The sequence below is a fragment of the Hordeum vulgare genome, chromosome 5H, assembly GCF_904849725.1.
Source record: "Hordeum vulgare subsp. vulgare chromosome 5H, MorexV3_pseudomolecules_assembly, whole genome shotgun sequence".
NCBI classification, from domain to species: Eukaryota; Viridiplantae; Streptophyta; class Magnoliopsida; order Poales; family Poaceae; genus Hordeum; species Hordeum vulgare.
In genome coordinates, this window is record NC_058522.1 from 140317796 (window position 1) to 140327731 (window position 9936).

The 9936-nt window shown below is 44.2% G+C and overlaps 1 long non-coding RNA gene across 1 annotated transcript; it reads left to right on the top strand.

Moving 5' to 3' along the window:
- The first annotated feature begins 641 nt into the window (after positions 1-641).
- Positions 642-4645, top strand: LOC123395600. The gene is made up of 5 exons (XR_006609791.1): positions 642-707; positions 1208-1493; positions 3353-3526; positions 3610-3696; positions 4402-4645. It is a non-coding gene; the product is annotated as an uncharacterized LOC123395600 (long non-coding RNA).
- Positions 4646-9936: the final 5291 nt, after the last annotated feature.

Consider the following 9936-nt stretch of genomic DNA (forward strand, 5'->3'; position numbering starts at 1 on the left):
GAGCGGTGGCGGCGGCGAATACCATCCTCTTCCTCCACTCCTCTCCCCCAAATTGAGCTCTGCCCAGAAGCGGAGGAAGGTCTCGCCGCCACGATGCAAAGGAAGGTCTCACCGTCCCGTTGATTTGGATGCATGAAGCAGTCGAGCTCCACCCCGAAGTGGAGGAAAAGGTACGTACGCGGTCGTCGATCTGGGCGCATCTAGCCATGGATGGTTTGCCCCTCTTTGACGGCTCCTCCGCACGAAGCTAATTAGTATGGTGCCCATGGTCACCGAGGCGTGGACGCTCGCTAGATGCGGCGGGGCGGCGGCGTCCAAGCCGGCCGCAGTGGTGCAGGAGGTGCCCGCGCTGCTGCATCCTGTCGCCAAGAAACCCATCTCGTTGAGAGGGGTGGCCGCGGCGAGCAGCGCATGCCAGGACGCCGCTGTCATCGTCGGGAGGTGCCGCGGCATCGCGTCGTGCCTGCTAGCCGCGCTCGCGCTCGCCGGTGCCTCCTCCTTCGGCCCCCTCCTCACCTCCCTCCTCGAGAAACAAAACAACATGACGCAAGTCCGTCCCTCCTCTCCCTCCCTCCCAAATTTCCCTTTTTTATCCGGCGGTTCCCTTGCTTCTGTTGCACTCAGCGCGATTCTGGTGGCTGTGCAGATGCTGCAGCACACGGTGATCCCGGAGCGGCCCATGTTCTACCCGGATTACCCGCCGCAGGGTACCTTCTCTCTTCTCTGCTCCTATCCTCTGTCTCTATCTCTGCCCGTTCCTTTGAAATTGTCACCGGTCGTTGTTCAGCTCCACAAGCAAGAAGGCAATGAGACACGACAAACGCTAATTGACATTTTATAATATAAGCGTTCCACAGTGCTTCTTTTGATTCAGTCAAGTTCAGCTGGAACTCTCGCCGGAAGAAAAAAGCTCTGCTCCTCGAACTGAAAAGGCACAAAAACATAAATGTTTGCTCAATTCAGTTGTTAAGATGTCGACTAAAATTTTGCCAGATTTCCCCTGAAAATGATAACCTGCTGAAGTCAGTTATTCAGATGTCGCAATTTCGAAGTACAACACCCATGTTTTTGGGCCTCTTAGATCTCTTTTCACTCGAAATAGCAAGGAAATTTCCTACTGCAGATTTTTTTATCATGTCAAAGTTGTATGTACAAGGTGAACAGAAAGTTATACTGTTGTTAATTGCTGCTGCTCCTAACTCGCCAGAGCCGGAGCAAGGGGTGGTGACGCTGGAGGAAGACAGGGACCCTGTGGAGAGAGTTGAGGAAGCACTGCAGTGCCTCACTCAAGATCTACTTTGAGAGCATCCTCGACACCAGCAGCAAGAAACCTCCTCCTCAACGCGTCCGTCCCCGACGAGCCCTCTTTACCAGAGGAGGTGGAGGAGCAGGCCACCATCCCTCTTCGCACATGCCTCCTCTCTCATCCAGCGCATGGAGGGGATAACTGATGGCTACTTCCCCCTCCCCTCCTAGCCTTGCGGGCATACGTGGTGAGCTACCCCTCTTTCCCCTCTCTACCCCTAGATCAGCACTTGCAACTAATTGTACATACATATGAATGACTACACATCACATTTTGGTTCAGCTTTTATGTGCATGGTTAAACTTTGACTAAAAACGAAGCACCCCTTTTGGATTTTTATTTCTATCAACATGCAGCAGTACGTAATGTCCAACTAGATTGTTTGCACGGTGAACTCCAATGGATACACACAGAGATTGAAAAAAACTCGTCGGAGATAAAATCCCAAGCATTCCTTCTTGGGAGCCTTCCTTTTTTTCTGTTCTTTCAGTTGGGTTAGGTTGTTGCACAAATGCACCTCGCCCCTTTTACAGCCATGCTGTCGATACAGCAGGCAGTACCAGGACGTGCCCCGTCTGAACCCATGTCAAGCTATACCACATGCTCCCACTTACCATGCCTCTACTACCCTGTTGCTTATTAGGTTGCAGCACTGTAGATGACTGAAACTACAGCAGGTCATGTGCTTGCATCAGGTCCTGGTTTAACACTTTGCTAAAGATACAAAATAAACAAGGTTCTAACACACTCTTTGGTTCGAGCGAACTCAAGTTTTCTTTCTAAAACATCACAATTATATATCCCTCTTGTCAAGTACTCGCTTCATCCGAAATTAGTTGACGCCAAGACAGATGTATCTAGCATTGAAATACGTCTAGATACATCCGTTTGAGCATCAACTAATTCCGGATGGGGGAAACATGATTTAACATGTGGCTATAGCTAAAAGTATATCATCTATCTGCAGTTTGCTCATAGCTAGCCTTGATCTGCTTATACATATGTGTGCCTTAATTTTGTTCAATACAAGAATGGTAGCTGTTAATTTGGTTTCAGTTTACTTAAACTGCAGTACCGCCAGATGAGATGAAACTCAGGGATAAAAAAGTATCAAATGCATGTGTTTCCTTTAGTCAATGTATATTTAATTATAGAGAAAGTATTAATTTTGTGAGGCGGAGTGGAGTTTAATGTTGTACGCCCAGTTCATTTATTTACTTATTTTAAACTGAAACGAAAAACAGCGCAGGCTAAGAAATGAAAATAACTTTGTGCAAACTTATGCGTAGGGGCAGGAGCTGTGCTCATATCTTACTGACGTCTGTCAAACAAATGATGGTATCTTTATAGCAATCTGGGTGGAGTCAAGTATTGGAAACTAACGACACGTCAACTGACAAACCAAGAATTAAGGTAGGGCAAAAAAGTTGAAATGGAGAAAGAGAAAAATGTAGAACTTAGACAGAGGAGAAAAATATGAAAAAAGTAATAATCACTACTAGTCGTTCCTGAATTCAAAATAAAACGGAAAACAAAACACTATGAACGGTGAACGTAAACTACTGCATCTTGACTAGGTATCTAACTTCCCTGTATGGATTAGTGATTTCCAAACTGTAGTTTGCAGCAATTAGAAGAAATCCCTGGCCCAGGTAACATTGCCTGCTGTAACATCGCCTATGACACGTACAGCAAGACCAGGCCCAGGAAATGGGTGTCGCTTTAAGAATGACTCTGGGACACTCAGGATACTTCCCAGCTTCTGAACCTTTTGCAGGACCAAAATTCAACAAATAAGTAAGTAATAGGAATACTTTTTTCTTCAAAATCAAACATAAATAATTGCCCAGTGCGAGGTATATTTCAGTATAAAATGTAAGATCAATAGATATATGAAGTACATAGATGTATAGATGGAGATAAAGACCTCTGCACATAGCCATCTGTCATCTCTAGGGAGAACTGTTATTCCACATGAATAGATGTATAATTTGTCTATGTTTGAGCTCTGGTTATCTTCTGAATGTGATGAGAACCCCTCTGCAGGTTCACCCGTCCGATACTGCACGGCCTCTGCACCCTGGGTTTCGCGGCCCAGGCGGTCATCAAGTCGTTCTGCAACGGGGATCCAACGGCTGTGCAGAACATATTTGGCGGGTTCCTGCTGCATGTCTACCCCGGCGAAACGCTGGTCACCGAGATGTGGGTCGATGGCTAGAGGTAAGTAAATGTTGTTGATCCCTGAAATGTGTTGTTGTTGACAAGAAAGGAACCCATGGGATTGGAACGATTGGCTTGTGCAGGGTGCAGTACCAGACCAAGGTGAAAGAGCGCGACCGCGCCGTGCTCTCCGGATACGTGCTGCTCAAACAACATATCCCCTCATCATTGTAAGTGTCGTTGTGTCATAGTACTATTGGTGAGATCTGTTCCTATTTGGTGCTATGATTAGTTGTTAACCGTGGTGGTCTGAAAAGAGGTCGGTTTCCCGTTGTAAACTATGCCAAGAGATGGCAAGTGTTCTGCAGATGATATACTCGTACTAAAACTTTCTGGTACTACTTCAGTTAAGCCAGTAACACACACGTGGTTGTCCATAGCAGCAAAACTAGTTAGTTGCAGGCGCATGAGTATCCCGCTCAAACATTTCACGCGAAAAACCATCTCTAGGGAGAACTGTTATAAAAAATGAAATAAATAACCTGGAGCAGTCGGGCATAAGTTCATCTGTAGGGAGAACTGCTATTCTAAGTTATTAAACTCTTACCCTGCTCTTTCAAAAAACTGTGCAGGAAATGTTTGTTACAAGCTACTTATGTTGATTTCTGCACATGTTCTTCCAAACTACTTATCTGCAGCATACATATAGTTATATGTTAATTATTGTTCTATTGGGCTTGACTACCTTGTCAAACTATCTAGGACAGGTCTGTTTGCAATGAATGTACATAACTATTGTTTCTACCTCTTTCATATTTGACATACATGATAGTAATAGTAGGCTATTTAATTATATGTGAAGCCAGAAGCTATCTTTCTTGCTAGTGTCTTAAATAAATAAATAAACTGTAATAATGATCTGAAATGTCATGCAGGTGATCGTTGGTGTTGTCGCTGTTGTTGTCATGGGATCAGTGCCTCACCACTTCAATGTCATGATTCTTGGCCCAAGGCAGCCTTTGTATGGAGGTGTCCATTGTATTGTTGGGATAGTAGCAGATGTGCCATTGTTCTATTGTGTAATTATGTCCGTTCTTTCTATATTCCTGTGTAAAGAAATGTATTCAAGAGATGAGTTATTGTGTTATGTAAACCTGGGAGATGTATTATGTGATGTTATATGATGCTTGATTTTAATTCGACTTGAAGCTTTCTTGATTTAAATATGAAATAGTGTTGGATTTAATACTTGACAAATAATTGGGTTGAAAAGGCCCAACAAATAGAAATGAAACCAAGTTTTGGAACAAAAAGTTGCTGAATTCAAAAATGAAAAAAAGGCCAAAACTGAAACTGGATCAAATGTATTTGGGCATGAAAAGGCCAGGGCCCAAATTAGAATGATAAAAAAAATTGAAAAAAACTAAAGTGGCTGTAAATAGGCCAAGGCCCAAAAAGAAGCCTAATAAGAAAAGCCCAAAAAATTAAAATGAGCCCATGTGATCAATTGAAATTGGTTGGGCTGCTTTCAACCATGACGTTTTGATTTCGTCGTAATATTGCCACGTAGGACTGCCACGTAGGACTGGGTTGGATTGCCAAAGAAGATCTAGGATCGTCGTAAAGGTTACGACGATCGAGGGATCGTCGTAAAGGTTACGACGATTTTGATCAAAACGTCGCTGCTATTCATTTCTGACGCTCCATTTTCGACGTTTGGTTTTTTGTCGTGAGATCGTCGTAAACTAAAAACCGTGACGATGTAGCGACGAAAAAATATCATCGTGTATTAGCATATTCCTTGTAGTGATAGTCGTGTCCACGGTCAAGGACAGTTGGGTAATCCTTCTTAAACTACGTCCTAATATTTCCGCATAAACCAAGTGTGAGCATGTGTCTGGTGTTAAAAAGGTGTTGTTCTGAAAGTAATAATAATATGACCAAGTTCGGTGACTTGGCATATAGGGTGAACCCGGGTGGTTCAGCCCTCAACTGATATATCGAGGTTATGACCAAGTTCGGTGACTTGGCAAATAGGGTGAACCCGGATGGTTCAACCCTTAGCAGATATGTTAATATATGTATCCTATTCTTCAAGAGTAATTCTTTAGCTTGATGCATATACATGATCATCCCACCAAGTTGCATTTCATCAAAGCCGCATGTTATTGTTGTACTTCACTTTCATTGTTCATATCATGGGCTGTTTGCGAGTACATTCGAAGTACTCATTTGCTTGCCACTGGTTAAAAGAAAAGAAGAAGGAGAAGGAGAAGGAGGAAGAAGGAGGAAGAAGAAGGAGAAGGACTCCTCCTTCTCCTTCTTCTCCTCCTTCTGCTCCTCCTTCTTATCCTCCTCCTCCTCTTCTTCTTCTTCTCTTCTTCTTCTTCTTCCTTCCTTTCATTTTTCCTCTTTCTTCTCCTCTTGTCCCCTTCTTCGGGCTAAATTAGCTAAGAATGCCTTTTTGGAGCTAATTATGTCATTTCGAGGATAATTAGCTAAGTATAGGTCATGTTTTATTAAATAGACCATTTTGGAGCTAACTAAGCTAATTATGTCATTTAGGTGGAAGCCTAGCTAGCTATAGGTCATTTCTGAGCTAACTTGGGTAAAATAGGTCATTCTGGAGCAAATTATGCTTATTAAGCCATTTTGGATCTAGCTAGGCTAATTATAGGCCATTTAATACCTAAGTTAGGGGGGAATAGGTCATCTTGCAGCTGCGTAAGCCTTATTATGTCATTTAGGAGAGAACTTAGCTAACTATAGGTCATTTTGGAGCTAACTAAAGCTAATTATGTGATTTTGTAGGATAATTAGCCAATTTAGTCTTTCTTGGATGAGTCTAAGCTACGTAGAAGAAGAGAAAGAGAAGAAGCAATAAGAGAAGAAGAAGTAAAAGAAGAAGGAGGAGGAGGAGGAGGAGGAGGAGGAGAAGGAGAAGGAAGATGACAAGAAGAAGAAAAGAAGAAGGAGCAGGAGAAGGAGGAAGAAGGAGGAAGAAGAAGGAGAAGGAGGAGCTCCTTCTCCTCCTTCTTCTCCTTCTTCTTACTCTCCTCCTTCTCTTCTTCTTCTTCTTCTCTTCTTCTTCTTCTTCTTCCTTCCTTTCATTTTTTCTCTTTCTTCTCCTCTTGTCCCCTTCTTCGGGCTAAATTAGATAAGAATGCCTTTTTGGAGCTAATTATGTCATTTCGAGGATAATTAGCTAAGTATAGGTCATGTTTTATTAAATAGACCATTTTGGAGCTAACTAAGCTAATTATGTCATTTAGGTGGAAGCCTAGCTAACTATATGTCGTTTCGGAGCTAACTTGGGTAAAATAGGTCATTCCGGAGCAAACTATGCTTATTAAGCCATTTTGGATCTAGCTAGGCTAATTACAGGTCATTTAATACCTAACTTAGGGGGAATAGGTCATCTTGGAGCTAGGTAAGCCTTATTATGTCATTTAGGAGTGAACTTAGCTAGCTATAGATCATTTTTTATTAAATAGGTCATTTGGAGCTAACTAAGCTAATTATATCATTTTGTAGGATAATTAGCCAATTTAGTCTTTCTTGGATGAGTCTAAGCTACCTAGAAGAAGAGAAAGAGAAGAAGCAATAAGAGAAGATGAAGTAAAAGAAGAAGGAGGAGGAGGAGGAGGAGGAGGAGAAGGAAGAGGAGAAGAAGAAGAAAAGAAGAAGGAGGAAGAAGGAGGAAGAAGAAGGGGAAGGAGGAGCTCCTTCTCCTTCTTCTCCTCCTTCTTCTCCTTCTTCTTATCCTCCTCCTTCTCTTCTTCTTCTTCTCTTCTTCTTCTTCTTCCTTCCTTTCATTTTTCCTCTTTCTTCTCCTCTTGTCCCCTTCTTCGGGCTAAATTAGCTAAGAATGCCTTTTTGGAGCTAATTATGTCATTTCAAGGATAATTAGCTAAGTATAGGTCATGTTCCATTAAATAGACCATTTTGGAGCTAACTAAGCTAATTATGTCATTTAGGTGGAAGCCTAGCTAATTTTTATTAAAACACTAGAAATAACATACCATTATCGTCATCATGGCAGTGAAGCACGGTGGCTCTGGCTTGTTTGACCTGGAGAAGGCTCCACTGTAGTAGGGTCGTGCGATGCGTTTCGGGAGATATTCTGCACCAAATATCGTTTGCAATGTGTCGTTAGCATGAGGACACTCTTAAGATCACTGCACTGAAATGAAACTCACCGTCCCCGCCACGTTAATGACTGCCATCGGCGGAGGGTTTGGCCGCTCTTCTCGCACATAGACTGTACATTTGGTTTCGACAAGTCAAACTTTTTATTTATTAATGAAACGGACATTAAAATGCAAGATTTGAAACTTACCACGAAGAGCTCGTATATGGCCCTGTTAGACGCATCATTCCATGCCCTCTCCGCCTCCACCAATGCACTCGTTCTCTCCTCCAGCTCCCTAATCTCCTTATCCTTCTCCGCCATAGCCACCTGCATTGCCTCTCTCTCTTTCTGAATAGCAGCCTGCAACACAACTCATTGTTAGCCATGTAATCATATTGGTTCCAACGCACAACATAATGCGGAAAGATAGTTGAGTCCATTAAACTAACCTCGATGGCGAGCTCGACTGACCGTGGACGACGTGTTATCTCTAGACAGGAGCTCGTTTGGCGTGCTTTTATCTGCCGGAGAGTACTAGGTCAACGTATAAGGTCGTCTCCAATGGCGATCGAGCCATGGGGCCTCCCGTTGCCAGCTATCATCACCAACTCTGGATTAATAGGCCCCTCACTCGGGTTAAAGTCCTCCCCTTTCCTCGCCTTCCCGTGATCTTTGTACTTCACGACCTTGTGGTGGGAGGAGATGTTGGTGAAGTTTTCTGGATGCTCGAGGTCAGACTTACAGAATGTCTTGACCTTCTTGTACGAGGCAGTATGGGCCATCGCATACAGGTCGTACATCTGTGGCACCTCCGTCTTATTGTGACATGCCTAAAAGAGAGAGAGAGGAAAATTGTATTAGTAAAGGGCTCAAGATAGCATTAAGAGTGAATTGCATGAGGCATGAAGCAAACCACATACCTAGTTCTCGCCAAATTGGATTAAGTTGACGCTCCCTTGCTGGTGTGGCACACCAACCATTTTGGCATGCCTCTCCTTGGCGTTGTTGTGGCTGGCCTCCCACATTTCGGAGCACCACTGATCCACCAAGACCTCCCAGCAATCCATCTTATCCACACACTATCTCGGGGGCACCTAAGTTAATAAAGAGAAATTTGAGCGCGTAAGAACCAAATCAAGGAAACTAACTACAAGGCCTTAATAATATGCAATTACCTTCATGTAATGCTCCTTCTCCATCTTAGCATCACGTCACTTCGCCTTATCAATCCTAATACGCCGCGTGGCATAGTAGTCTCGAACAGCCTGCACCCGAGCCTCGTGCCGAAAGTTTTAAAGTAGGCGGCGACATTCGGTTTCGATAACCTTTGTCGCGTCCTCCTCGTATCCCTCCTCACACCTGTAGTAGGTCTGCAAACGAGACAACACCGATTAGTACAATAACTAGCTATGGTTGATTTATAATTGTGTGAAGGAGAAATTACCCAGAACTGTTGGATCACCATGTCGGCCCTCGTGTGGCACAAAACACGGTCGATCTCCACCTCCGGCAGGGCTGGGGCACCCAAGTAGTGCTCCCAGGTCATTCCTACCTCTCGCTCCCGACCGGGCAACGTAACAAACCCTGGGAAGTTTTTACGGCAAAGCACACCAAGGACGTTGTTGGGCTTGCGGACACCCTTGGCAACAATCCAACCCCTACGGTATGACAAATTAAAGCCAAAACATTAGATATTTGAGAAAACGCGAAGGCAAAAGGTTAAATAAGAGTAAATTAACTTACTTGTCCCCATTTGGCCTAATCGACCACCTCTGCTCGGGGGTCGCCGGCACGAGCGGGAGCCCCGAACTACCACGCTGGTAGACGGTAGCCCCCTCACCCAGCTCCTCGTCGCTACCAGCATGGCCACTTTGCTCAGCCCAGGTATCCCACTGGGTCTCGAGGGACGTACCCTCATCCCTGCTTTGCTCCGGAGTCGCCTGGAACGAAGCCTCTGGGACACGAGTCTCGTGGGTCGAAAGCTCATCGACCCGAGGCTTGTTGACCCGAGGCTAGTGAACCGGAGACCGTGTAGCCTCCACCTCAGACGAATCCACCCTAGAAGTCATGTGCTCAGGTGAATCAGCTTGGGGTGGTGGCGGAGACCGTGTAGCCTCCACCTCAGAAGGCGTGGCAGCCACCGCCCTACCTCTCCCGCAGCAACATGTACCTTTAGTACAACATAAATACCAACATGACTAATAAACTGTATATAAATACCAACATGCATACAACATGAGTACAACATAAATACCAAAATGACTAATGAAAATTGAATACCTAACATGAACTCAAAATTTATATATTGTATAATAGTTGAATACCTGACATGAACTAA